Source organism: Mixophyes fleayi, chromosome 4, assembly GCF_038048845.1.
Source record: "Mixophyes fleayi isolate aMixFle1 chromosome 4, aMixFle1.hap1, whole genome shotgun sequence".
Classification (NCBI taxonomy): Eukaryota; Metazoa; Chordata; class Amphibia; order Anura; family Limnodynastidae; genus Mixophyes; species Mixophyes fleayi.
In genome coordinates this window covers 177,973,624-177,987,722 of record NC_134405.1, presented here as the reverse complement: position 1 = coordinate 177,987,722, position 14,099 = coordinate 177,973,624, and the positions used below count along the sequence as shown (strand labels likewise).

Here is a 14,099-nt window from a genome sequence, read left to right as displayed (position 1 = left end):
TGACCGACCAACAGTCATTTGCCATGACCACAAAATACGATAGTAGTCACTCTATTGCAAAGCGTATAACTGCTGCTGTAACTGCTATGTTGGTGTTAGACGTGCGCCCGGTGTCCGCCATCAGTGGAGTGGGATTTAGAGGGTTGATGGAGGTATTGTGTCCCCGGTACCAAATCCCGTCGAGATTCCACTTCACTAGGCAGGCGATACCAAAGATGTACAGAGAAGTACGAGCAAGTGTCCTCAGTGCTCTTAAAAATGCAGTTGTACCCACTGTCCACTTAACCACGGACATGTGGACAAGTGGTTCTGGGCAAACAAAGGACTATATGACTGTGACAGCCCACTGGGTAGATGCATCCCCTTCCGCAGCAACAGCAGCAGCTGCATCAGTAGCAGCATCTACACAACGTCTGCTCGTGCCAAGGCAGGCAACATTGTGTATTACAGGCTTTAATAAGAGGAACAACGCTGACAACCTATTAGAGAAAATGAGGGAAATTATTTTGCAGTGGCTTACCCCACTTAGACTGTCCTGGGGATTTGTGGTGTCAGACAACGCCAGTAACATTGTACGGGCATTGCATATGGGCAATTCCCAGCACGTCCCATGTTTTGCCCACACCCTTAATTTGGTGGTGCAGCATTACCTCAAGAGTGACAGTGGTGTGCAGGAGATGTTTGCGGTGGCCCGCAAAATTGCTGGACATTTTCGGCATTCTGCCAGTGCCTACCGCAGGCTCGAGGTACATCAAAAAAGCATGAACCTGCCCTGCCATCACCTCAAACAAGAGGTTGTGATGCGCTAGAACTCCACCCTCTATATGCTGCAGAGGATGGAGGAGCAGCAAAAGGCCATTCAGGCCTACACCGCCACCTACGACATAGGTAAAGGAGTGGGGATGCGCCTGAGTCAAGCGCAGTGGAGACCGATTTCCGTGTTGTGCAAGGTTCTCCAGCCGTTTGAACTTGCCACACGAGAAGTCAGTTCCGACACTGCCAGCTTGAGTCAGGTGATTCCCCTGATCAGGCTGTTGCAGAAGCAGCTGGAGAAAGTGAGGGAGGAGCTGGTAAACCATTGCGATTCCACCAAGCATGTAGCTCTTGTGGATGAAGCCCTTCGTACGCTTTGCCAGGATCCGCGGGTGGTCCCAATTTTAAAGGCAGAGGAATACATTCTGGCCACCGTTCTCGATCCTCGGTTTAAAGCGTATGTTTTGTCTCTGTTTCCGGCGGACACAAGTCTGCAGCGGTGCAAAGACCTGCTGGTCAGGAGATTGTCCTCTGAAGAGGACCGTGACATGCCAACAGCTCCACCCTCATTTTCTTCCACATCTGTGGCTGCGAGGAAAAAGCTCAGTTTTCCTAAAAGAGCCGCTGGCGGGGATGCTGATAACATCTGGGCCGGACTGAAAGACCTGCCAACCATTGCAGACATGTCTACTGTTGCTGCATTGGATGCTGTCACAATAGAAAAAATGGTGGAGGATTATTTTGCTGACACCATCCAAATAGACATGTCAGACAGTCCATATTGTTACTGGCAGGAAAAAAAGGCAGTTTGGAAGCCCCTGTACAAACTGGCTCTATTTTACCTGAGTTGTCCCCCCTCCAGTGTGTACTCGGAAAGAGTTTTTAGTGCAGCGGGGAACCTGGTCAGTGAGCGACGAAGGAGGTTGCTTCCTCAGAACGTTGAAAAAATGATGTTCATAAAAATGAATTATCAATTCCTCAATCAAGTACAGCACTGCCCTTCAGATAGTACAGAGGGACCTGTGGTTGTGGAGTCCAGCAGGGACGAATTGATAATGTGTGAGGAGGAGGAAGTACACACTGTAGGGGGAGAGGAATCAGAGGTTGAGGATGAGGACGACATCTTGCCTCAGTAGAGCCTGTTTATTTTGTACAGGGAGAGATGAATAGCTTTTTTGGTGTGGGGGCCCAAACAAACCAATCATTTCAGGCACAGTTTGGTAGGCCCTGTCGCTGAAATGATTGGTTTGTTAAAGTGTGCATGTCCTATTTCAACAACATAAGGGTGGGTGGGAGGGCCCAAGGACAATTCCATCTTGCAACTCTTTTATTGCCATTATGTGACCATTCAACAGTCGTTTGCCATGAGCACAAAGTAAAACAAAATTAAAACAAATTCAACAAATTAAACCAAAAGTAAAATGCCCTGTCATAATCAAAAACAAGAGGTATTGACGTGCTTGAACTACTGTAGTGTTTATAAGTTAGAAACACTACACTTGAAAGCTTGAGCCTTTAATAGAAAAAGTCACTCTTCATTGCACGAATATTTGCAACAGCGACAATTTTGGGGTTAACAAAGTCAACAAATAACACTTTGACCCTGTCTGTCTTTAACATACTTGATGGGATCTCAATGATGAATGCTCTGTACCATGGTCGTCTAAAACAAGAGTTATTGACGTGCTATAACTACTGTAGTTTTTATAAATTATAAACACTATACTTGAAAGTTGGAGCAGGTATTTTGGCCCCGGTACCAAATTGGGTACCGGGGCCACTCCACTATGCAGTCCAGATAGAGGCGTATCAGATATTAACCGTTGACTGTTGCTGCCAAATCATAAATTAATGAAAATGACCTGTCATCGTCAAAAACAAGAGGTATTGACACGCTCGAACTACACCCTGTATATGCTGCAGAGGATGTAGGAGCAGGCAGCTGTGCAGTGGAATTCAGACCATTTGAAAGCGGAGGTATTGTGGCCCCGGTACCAAATTGTGTACCGGGACCACTGCACTATGCAGTCCAGAAAGCTACCTCGGTGAAACGTTTTGGACTAAAAACAATATTGTGAGGTGTGAGGTGTTCAGAATAGACTGGGAATTAGTGGAAATGATTGTTATTGAATGTTATTGAGGTTAATAATAGCGTAGGAGTGAAAATAAACCTAAAAACTTGTTTTTAACACTTTTTATGTTTTTTTTCAAAAAAAAATCCAAAACCTTAAATCCGAACCAAAACCTTTCGTCAAGTGTTTTGCGAAACAAATCCGAACCCAAAACCTCAAGCAAATCCGAATCCAAAACACAAAACACGAGACACCAAAAGTGGCCAGTGCACATCCCTAATATATATATATATATATATATATATATATATATATATATATATATATATATATATCTGATACAATAAGCCTTTGTAAATGAAAGACTTTTGTATATCTTAGTGTAAGAAAATGTCTTGTTTGGGTTTTACAACTTTCATGGTAAATTCTTTTTTGGAGAAAATATGTATTCTGCAACTGTTGGAAGGACTCATGCTAATTAGACCTTTTGATGTGTGAGGGTCATAGGAAGATGTAATTAGACTTCCTGTCCACTGTAAGCTGCAGGATATCACAGCAAGAGTTTTAGAATATCACAGATAAGCGTAAATATTGTTAGCTTTGTATTGCATGTAAATCCATGTTTGGGTAAAGAATTTGCATCCTGATTCTAAAAATAGCCTGTGAGGCTGTGCCTAAAACTGTATAAAAAGAGAAGCCTTGTACATTGAAATGTATCATTCTGATGTTCCATCTGACCTGACCACTGATACCTTTAATCAGTGGAACTGTTCTGTCCTTGAGCGAAATAAACATCACTCTCTGCTTCAAGACCCTCCTTGACAACCTCTTCAATATTGCTGTAATCCTGTGACCTACAGATTAGACCCTAAATCTAATCCGGGGAGTTTACGTAGGTGATTGCTATCATCTGGTCTGTGCAGCAAGTACAGCTGCTGTACTCCTAACCATATCATAATCTCAGGATGGCGATATTATAAAAGTAAAGCATTTTTTTTTATTTATGTTTTTAAATAAAATTTCTTTTATTTATAATATTTTACATTCTTTCCTTACTTTTCTTCTAATAACGTTATTATTTTTTATTGCATCTGGAACTGGAAGCCCAGGTCTATGCTTCAGTATAGACGCCTCTTACAGCTGACAGTTACAAACAATTTATTGAAATTATGTGGCTACAGATTTTCTATTGCTGCGATAGAAAATCTATGAAATAGCTGGTCTTAATAAATAGATACCTATGTCACTTGTGTAATGAGGTACAGATATGGGGAAGCACTAATGCAACGAATTTATTGTATGAGAAGATGTGTGAAAAATAAGGGTGTTTTTCATGAAACACAAGCAGTTTGAAGGAACTTTCTGCAGAAAAGAACATTAAAGAATATGAATTCCATTATAGGTCACCCTCTATAACACTGCCCTGAATAATGCAAGTTGCTTTAAACTGATAGCATAATATTGGCTTTGTATAACCACACCCACATTATACCATTCTGCTGCAAAAGTCTGATTTTCATATCCCCAGGTCTCTGTATATGTTAATGTGATATTGTTTTTTTCTGTCTGGAAAAAGCATGCTGTTATTGGGCAGATGTAATAAACAGCGAATGTCTGTCAGAGGAATAGTAGTGTGGTCCTTATACAAGAAGTATAGCCTGGACCCTGGTCCTGGCTGTCACACAATCAGGACCTCCAGGTGACAGCTCGCGCGGGGCTTCGCTAATGCGACCGCGCATTACACGTGCACGCGCTTCAATCTGGTCCCGTGCGTTCCCCTTACCTGACGAGAACGCGCCACGGCTGTAGCTCAGCTTTGGTTACTCTAACAGTACCGGAGAGTGGCTGATCTCCCCGGGTCTCGGCCTTAGGGCTGGATATCACTTAGTTAGGTATGCTACATTTTTACAGTCTCCCATGTGTTTGGTATATGTACTGGAGAATGTTATTGGCCGACAAAGTTTCTGAAGACAGTAACGCGATGGGAACTCACACATACGACCACGGAGCAATCTGCACGGAGAGCGCGCCCCATCGCTGGTGCTGCCGCGCTCTATGCTACGCATTATAGGGACGTGACGGCCGCGCGCATAGAACCGTTCACTGAACGAGTGACGTTTGAGAGGCGCGCGACCCGCGATCTCGCGGCTGTGTATTCGGGGTCGGAGTTCGTGGGTAAATACAAGATGGCGGCTGGCGCACCCCGGACCCCCCGCTGCCTCTGACAGTGGTGACTGTGTGCGTGCGTGACAGCGCCGGGAGGAGGCAGAAGGGGCTTTCTAAGCTGCTGGCTCGGAGTAGTTCTCTCGCCTCTGTGTAGATGAGACCGCTTACAGTACCGGGAATCCGCAGGCACCCCGGAAACAACAAAGAGGTAAATCAGTGAGACTTGAGGTCGGCTCCAGCGCTCTCCTCCCCGGTACAGGTGGCAGTGATTCAGCGCATTACAGCCTGCACAGGAGCATCCCTCTCTCTGGGCATCCTCCTATTACACCAACAGGTTCGCTCCCCCGGACACAAGCAGAGGAGATTGGGCTCTTGCCTCACAAATTAGAGGCCCCTTTAACAGCAAAGAGGTTCAAGACCAAAATTTGCTATGGGGGGAGAGAGAATACATTTCTTAATATCACAAGATACGTTGTCATAGTGTTGCCAGTCCGGGTCTTAACATTGTGGTCAGTGTATGGTATCAAAGTTTCCTCGTGGAAAACCATTCATGGCAAAAATACATCTTAAATGGGAGGAAACACGACTTAAACTCCATTTTGAGAGGGTTTTGCAAATAAATTAATTGCAGCTCGATGAAAGGAGATGGAGGAATTCTTATATTGCATGTAATTGCATAATGGAGGCTAGTGCAGGGTATAGTAAACTGTTATGGACGTGTGTGACCTCTTAAAACAGTGCTGGTTACTTTACTGGACAGTTACTTGGAACAGGAATTGGTTGCTGTTCATTATATGATGCAGCTCATCTTTTTCCTGCTTTGTTGCAGTTCTCCATATTTTCCCAACATTTTGTTGTATCATTATGGAAATTGCTTTTTAAGATTTTTAATTGTTACTTTGTTGCCAGTATTTTAATTTTACATTTTAATTTTGTTTTGTGAACATCTTCATTTATAACCTGACAATATTATTATAAATAAGCCACTTGTGTTATTGCTTCACTTTGTGAAGCCAAAGCTAATTCTTGACTTGCTGATTATTTTAATCCAGAAAATAATTCCACCATTGTCTGAACCACATCTGATTGCATTCATAGTTGACTTGTCAGTTTAGGAATGTAGTTGGTTTTTTGTTTTGTCCCTCTTTTTTTGAGAATGATTTGTATGTTGCTAAACATTTTGCAGTATTAATATTGAAGTAGTATTTTCCAATGCATAATAGTTAATTTGTAAGTGTATACATTTTTGTTTGATATTTTAGTTGCAGTCAATATCAGGAGGATGTAAAGTATTTCAGTTTTCTTGTGACAAGAATAATAATTAAACATAACTTTTAGAGACTTATGAATTGGTTCAGATCTACCCAAAATGTAGTGAATAATTTTCACCTTTTGGAGAATCTGGTCAGTTAATGTGCATTTAACGTAAAGAAGCCAATTGGCAAGCATTAACAAACGCCACGTGTCTGTAGGCTTATAAAAGAAGCTTACAGCCCCTCTAGTACTTATTTTTTTCTGAATTGTTCTAGGGGAAAAAACGTCTTTGAATGATACTGTTTGTGATTGTGACATGAGCTGTGACTTAACAGTGGCCAGTGTCCTGACCTCTGACGTTTAATCATTACTTATGTTTTGTGCACACTTGGTTCATTTACATCATATTTAGTTAGCCCCATATTGATTCATAATTCATCAGTCCAGTAAATTTTTCAGAATTTTGTTTTCCCCCTTTTATACCATTCAGTAATTCAATAAAACCAAAACTCATTGTTTCTGTTGATGTCATTAGCCATATAGCTGTTCAAATATGCAGGCAATACATTGCATGCTATCTCAATAGATGAACCTTTTTTTTTTTTTTTAAATAATGCATGGACTGGTACAAAAACACATCTTTATCTCTTCCACTTGTCATTACAACTGTAAGGCCTGATGCTGAGTTAGGAGCAAAGCACAAATACCCACACAGTACATCGGCATCTTAGCTGGTGAATATTTATTATTATTTTTATTTTTTTACAACTCTGTGACTGGCATTTTTTTTATTCCGGCACTTGTTACTAATTATTCACTTCTAATTGAAGGCCATATTGTATTGGGATGCTTCAATATCAAGCTTATAGTATTGAAGGCCCCACTTGAAAAATAGCCCCTCAGTGTGACAAACGATGCTTGCTCCAAAGTGAGCTTTGTAGATATAAGTCAAACACTTGAAGTTATATACTGGTTAGCCTTGGTTGGCAGTTCAAATCACAAAGAAGTTTAAGGGTCTGTTAATCCTCTTTATCATATTACAACACAGAGCTTTCTGTATTTAGTCACACCTTTGCAGACTTTGATTTCATCACTGCTAGCACTTCACACATTGTCCTCAGAGTACATCTGAAATTACAATTAACTGGCACTGACTTTACAGCTGTATGAATATGAGTCAGTGGTCCTTTAATGTGATAGTCTTCATCTTAGGGATGATGAGGATGAACACTTGCATGCCTCCTTTACTCAAATTTCTTAGTGAGGATGACAATTTACCACCAAATGCTAAGTCTAAATCTGAGCAAAAAAAGTCAAATGTGTGCAGCAACTCCACATTGCTTGTACAAAGAAAGAAGCATTGCTAGTGATATTAATGGAAAGATAAGAAAAATTTGATGCGTTGCACAAGGCAAATTATTTTCAGATCATCTTACAAGGTGTGATGATGAGGAAACTGATGCAGCTGCTATTCAGCAGGCACATTAAAAGTTTTTAAAAAAACAAGATCACCTTTCATACATCTTGCTCCCTCCAGAAAAAAATTATATTGTGTAATTTATCATAGTCTAAAAATGTAATCTATATTGCAATTCTAGAATGTGCCATGACTGCTAGCTATCCATTGCCTACAACAATGCAAATAAAAGCGAAGTAAATGCCCAGTTTAAGAGATGTAAAAGTACAGTGGCAATTGCATGATGAAAATCTACTTTTTTACTGAGTGAAATGGATAACATGGCAGCAGTCAAGTTATTAGTATGTGAACATAGGGTCAGTTGTGGTTGTCTGAGAACAGAACTGGGAATGTCAGTCCTGATCCATGGACATTTACTTGAAACACGCAAGGACTGGCAAAGCAGATGTTGATTCCAAAAATAAAAATAAACCTGTTTAGCATTGTTGTCTGATGAAGGTTGATTATAATGTACATGTTAATCATTCTTGGACTAAAGCTGCATCTGATGAAAAAAAATGTTGTGTGAGCTCTAAGTTTCTCAGTCATATAATCACTTAATGTTTGTAATAATTCCAAAGGAAAATTCCAGACTAGGCATAGTTATCATAACCAAATATCACTGTAGGAAGTATTTGAAAGCGATAAAAAAAAGAACAGCAGGACACCTCTAAGAGCACTCTCTCTAAATATGTACTTTGCAAACATGAAAGCTTTAGAAATGCATTTTAAGTTTATGGAATCTGTAGTTTCTGGAGATGGCATCTGCTGAACATGGCCAATAACTAGTCTCTAATAATTTTCAAACAAAGCTATCTGTACCTACTTTACATGCCAACACTATTTACCTTCTAAATGTAACATGAAGCAACCCTCTCTAGCTTTCACTCCCTGCCCTATGCTGCCTGCTGCTCCTACATAGTTTGTTGATAAGATCCAGTGAATCAAGAAGAATTGTGATTTGCAAGGAGGATTTAAAAACAAAACAAGAAACAATTGCTGCAGATCACTGCAAACTTAATGTCTTGGTTTCCCTACCCTGTTGACAATGTATGCTGTTTCGTAAATCCGTTTAACCCAATATGAATTGTGTAGCGAAGCTCAATTTCATAGTTTTAAGTACTTTACTGTTTCGTATATAAAAGTTGTAGTGTTCATTTCGAAAACTATAAACACTTCTAGGCATTTTTAGTATCTGTGAGACCTTAACATCATTAAAAGCAACGTGGTTTAAAACATTTCCGTATCTCCAAACAGATGATGCAATGCTACCTAAAGCTAAACATGTCAAAAATGGAGCTTATCTTCCCTCCTCCATGTTCTCCCCAGAAAATTTTGCCAGCTGGGTGGCATTAAAAAGCAGTCCGGTGGGAGCTGTGTAGTAGATCGCATTGATGATGATAAAGAAAAAAATGTTGGAGGTTATTGCCAAAACTTATTTATAAAGACTCTTGTGGTTATTGCCCACTTGCTACTGGACACAATTTTTTTTTATTTTTATTTTTTTAAATTTTTCATGCCTGGCACCTGAACCTCTGTCTGTCTTTACTCTTACAGATTGGTGTTTAGTGGTCTAACACACTCTGGCTGCAGTGCTTACACAGTGCTTATTATAGTAGGATAAGCATTGGTTTATCCTATTATAATAGGACTCCTTCGGACTCCACTGGGTGGCAAGTAAAAACAGACGGTGGAGCACTGAAGTAGATCCTGGGGAGAACATTGCTCCTAATAGTCACCAAGTCCCCCTCAAATCTCCCTCATCGCCAATAATGCCACAATTTCTTCAGTTTTCCAATTCTGCTGCACTGGATTCATGCTTGACTCCACTCTCTGCTTTATTTCTCACATCCAGTCTATCTCCCACTCCTGGTGCACCCGCTATAGGAATATTGTCAAAATAAGTGCTTTTCTTTTGAATATGCCACAAAACCTCTTTGCATTCTCATTTTTTCCTGCTTTGACTACGGCAATCTTCTGCTATCTGGCACTCCCCTCACCCATGTATCCCCACTTTAATCATAAATTCTACAGCTAGACTGATCTTCCTCACTCGCTGCACCACTTTGCAAATCCCTCTACTGGCTCCCTGTGTCCTCCAGATTTCAATTCAAACTACTCTACAACACTATCCCTTTATACATCTAATCTCATATCAAAATAATATAATTCTCACCCCTTTAGATCTGCCACTGACGTGCACTTTGCGTCATCTTTGGTAACCACCTCACTCCCACCTACAAAACTTCTCCCAACCCGCTACACTCTTATGGAATTCCCTACCACCCAGATCAGACTTTCCCACAGTCATCATCGTCATCACCTTTTATTTATATAGCGCCACTAAATCCGCAGCGCTGTAAAGAGAACTTGCTCACATCAGTCCCTGCCCCAATAGAGCTTATAGCCTAAATTTCCTAACATACACAGACAGACACACAGAATAGGGTCAATTTGTTAGCAGCCAATTAACCTACCAGTATGTTTTTGGAGTGTGGGAGGAAACCCACGCAAACATGGGGAGAACATACAAACTCCTCACAGATAAGGCCATGGTCAGGAAATATTTAAAAGTTCTCTGAGAGCAAATTTCTTTATTAGTGCTTGCTTTACTCTCACCTATAATACACACTCGAAATTCATCCCACAACTGTCCAAATCTCCAATCTGTGGCACCTATTTCTCTTGTTTCAGCTGTGCTCTCTTACAATTAGAATGTAACTAAGCTCTCTTATGAGCAGGGTCCTTCCTACCCTTTGTTTTCATGTCTACATAAAATTTTTCTTACCTTACATGTCTTATGGATGTCCTGTCACTGTATAGCACTCCAGAGCTCTGTGGCGACTTACAGGTCTACAGTAATATTACGACATATGTTCTGTTATTTACAAATTCTATGTATTAATCCCTTTTCAGGATTTACATTGTTAATCTGATTATTTTTAAACATGAGTGATCCAGAAAGTTAAAAAAGAATGCTGGACCCATATTTAATGCACACAAAAGTAAATCAATAAATACAATTATGTGAAGAGGTTGTTTGCCTTATTGCATCGTGCTGGCTAGGCAGAAACTACTGCTCCATAGAAAGGCATCCAAATCCACCACATTGATTCACTTTCTTATCCCACTAATGTATGTTTCCGATTTAAAGAATAGATGCATTTGCTTAGAAGATTGCTGACTTTAGTATTTTAATATATATATATTAGTCTTATGTAGTTACTGTTGCTTTCATAAAGCATCACTTTATATATCATAACTGACACAGCTGTTCTTCTGACAACCTTTTCACTTCTACATGTTTATTATTTGTCCCTCTTAAATACAAGTGAAGGGATGGCATTATAGCGGTAAATAAATATTGTTACTGTAAGACTTCTCAGTTCACTTTTGGCTTGAATGCCTTAAACAACTTGTACTAATGTTTGCAAAGTACAATAAGCATACGCAGGATTGTTTGCCATGACTGCTATTTAAAGAAAAAATGCAACCATGTTTGAATCATTGCTCTTCATGCTTTTTTGTGGGAAATGGCATTCTTTCATATACTGCCGAGTATTACCGTTTAGCGTGTATGCATCTTCCGTGGCTTTGTGACAGAGCACTAAGGCTGGCGAGTTTACCCTACAAGCTTTTTTAGACTTATAGTTGGTTTTTTTTTTTGGGGGGTTCCCCCCCCCCCCCCCCCCCGTTATGTCCAATTTTGTGACTGACTGAAGTTAGACAAGCTTCTTTAATGTGTAATATGTGCAAAGATGCTGCAACCTGTAACAACTTGCCATTGCTTGTTCACCTTGGTGTTCTTAAATCTTTCTTTTCTGTACCATGTTTGACAAATAAACGGAGGATAGGCCGATGCTCTATGGTAAGATGCTGGAGCAATGCACAGGGCCTTCTTAGCAAGACGGCAATATTGGAAAGTAGAGCATGCACTGTATCCAATTTGGTTACTCGCTTATATGGCCAAATTGGAGAGACAGTTATATACTATCTGGACAAAAGTATTCGGCTATACCTGTTTATTGAATTGAGGTGTCTCAATCGGATCTGTTGCCAGAGGTGTATAAAATCAAGCACCTAGCCATGCAGTCTCCATTTGCAAACATTTGTGATACCAAATGGGTCGTTCTGAAGAGCTCAGTGACTTGAAGCTTGGTACTGTGATAGGATGTCACCTTTGCAATAAGACGGGTTGTGAAATTACATTCCTGCTGGATATTCCACTTTCAACTGAAAGTGATGTTATTAGAAAGTGAAAGTGTTTGGGAGCCATGAAGTGGAAGACCAAGTAAAATCCCACATTGGGGTCAACGTCTGCTAAGGCGCATGGTGCGTAAAAGTTGCCAACACTCTGCTGATTCCATAGCTGAAGAGTTCCAAACTTCCACTGGCATTAATGTAAGCACAAAAAATTGTGCGGCGGGAGCTTAATGGAATGTTCTTCCATGGCCGAGCAGCTGCATGCAAGCCTTGCATCATCACCAAAACCAATGTCAAGTGTCGGTTGGAGTGGTGTAAAGCACACAAACACTGGACTGTGGAGAAGTGGAAACGTGTTCTGTGGAGTGAAGAATCACGCTTTTTGGTTTGGCAGTCAGATGGGCGAAGCTGGATTTGGTGGATGCCGGGAGAATGTTACCTGTCTGACTGCATTATGCCAACTGTGAAGTTTGGTGGTGGAGGAATATGGGGCTGTTTTTCAAGGTTTAGACTAGGCCCTTTATCTCCAGTAAAGGGCAATCTTAATGCTTCAGGATACCAAGTCATTTTGGACAATGCTATGCTTTAACATTGTGTCAACAGTTTTGTGATGGGCTCTTTTTTATTCCAACATGACTGTTCCAGTGCACAAAGCAAATACTACAGACATGGTTTGAGTTTGGTGTGGAAAAACTTAGCCTGCACAGAGTCCTGACCTCAACCCCATCGAACATCTTTGGGGTGAACTGGAACAGAGATTGCAAGCCAGGCCTTCTTGTGCAACATCAGTGCCCGACCTCATAATTGCTCTATAGAATGAGTGGGCACAAATTCCCACAGATATACTCCAATATCTTGTGAAAAGCTTTCGAAGAAGAATGTAAGCTGTTATTGCTACAGAAGGGGGACCAAATCCCATTTTAAAGTATATGTATTCAAATACATATGTCATTACAGTCCCTGTTGGTGTAATGGTCAAGCGTCTGAATATACTTGTCCATATAGTGTATATGATTTTGCACTAATTGTGCATATATTGCTTTGAGTATTTTGATCATATTTGAATTCCACCTGTTAATTATTTAATCAGCTATTTTGTATGCTGTATATAATTTAAGTGAGTTTGTCCAAACACAGCCATACCCCCTCACTCATTTTGCTCATTTGAAAGCTATTTAAAAGCCAGAAAGTCGAAACCTAGTAGAATCTCAGGTCATAGGGAGGGGTGTACAGCAATAGAAAAAGTTGTGGTGTTGGACCTGTAAAATCGTTATTGTATATAAATAATGCTTCCATTTATTCTTTTCAGGTGTAGACATCTTCGCGTCAATGTAAGCATAAATAAAATGGCTGTATTTCAGGACTGTACAAATATGTTTCCCCATGGAGCATAAACAATTAGTCCCAGCCATCAGAATATCATTAAAATTGAGGCAATGTTACTAGTGTGTGAATTGTAGGTTATGTGATGGAGTCCACTTGCTGCAGCTGCCTGCACTAATCCAGGTAGAAAGTATAGTTCAGTGGGTTACATGCATGCTAAAGTTACATGATCTGCTCTGTGGATGGGTAGGAATACAGATGGAGAAGACAAATTCTGTAGTTTTATCTTGGGCAAACATAGGTCAGGTGAGAAGTGGATTTATTTAGGTGGATAAACAAGCATGGTTTTTGTTTTTGGGGGGGGGGGGGCGGGCACTGGTGATGGCTTACTGTGAGAACTCTGAGGTAATTGTACTGGTCATTTTGCTTTAGACTGTTTTGCATAGCTAAATCTGGCAATTTGTATAACACCATCTCTAATTTCTTCATATGGCATGATCTGCAAAAACAATTTCTTTACAAAATTGTTTTCTCCTAAGTATTGGCTCTTAGGTGTGCTTTTCCAATTCAATCTGTTTTTATTAAATTTTATTGAAAACTGCACTTTTTAACACCAATGACATTTTCAAGTGAAAGAAATAAGGCTGGTTTTAGCATTCTGATATGTCCAGGTCTGCATTATTTTTGGTAGCTTTGCCATCTTTTCCTTTTGAGAGTATTGATGTTGCCCCATTAGCGCTATCAACAGATTGCAAAGTTAGTCATTTGATTGAAAATGTTAGCCTTTTAAGGCTTGATCTGTGATGTGCAATTTGGTTGACACTGGTCATTTTGTTACATATGGCCACCTTTAGAGGCACCAATCCAGTGAT

General features: G+C 40.4%; 1 protein-coding gene across 4 annotated transcripts in view; it reads left to right on the top strand.

Annotated features, from left to right (window-relative positions):
* The first annotated feature begins 4,603 nt into the window (after nt 1-4,603).
* The window catches only part of LOC142152342 (transcriptional regulator QRICH1-like), a 41,931-nt gene continuing 32,435 nt past the window's right edge, over nt 4,604-14,099 (top strand). For 3 of the 4 annotated variants that reach the window (XM_075208902.1, XM_075208898.1, XM_075208900.1), the window contains exon 1: nt 4,744-5,199. The gene's annotated coding sequence lies outside the window, so the exon portion shown is untranslated. Of the gene's footprint in view, nt 4,718-4,743; nt 5,200-14,099 lie in introns of those variants that run through there. The other variant, XM_075208899.1, reaches the window with a different exon arrangement.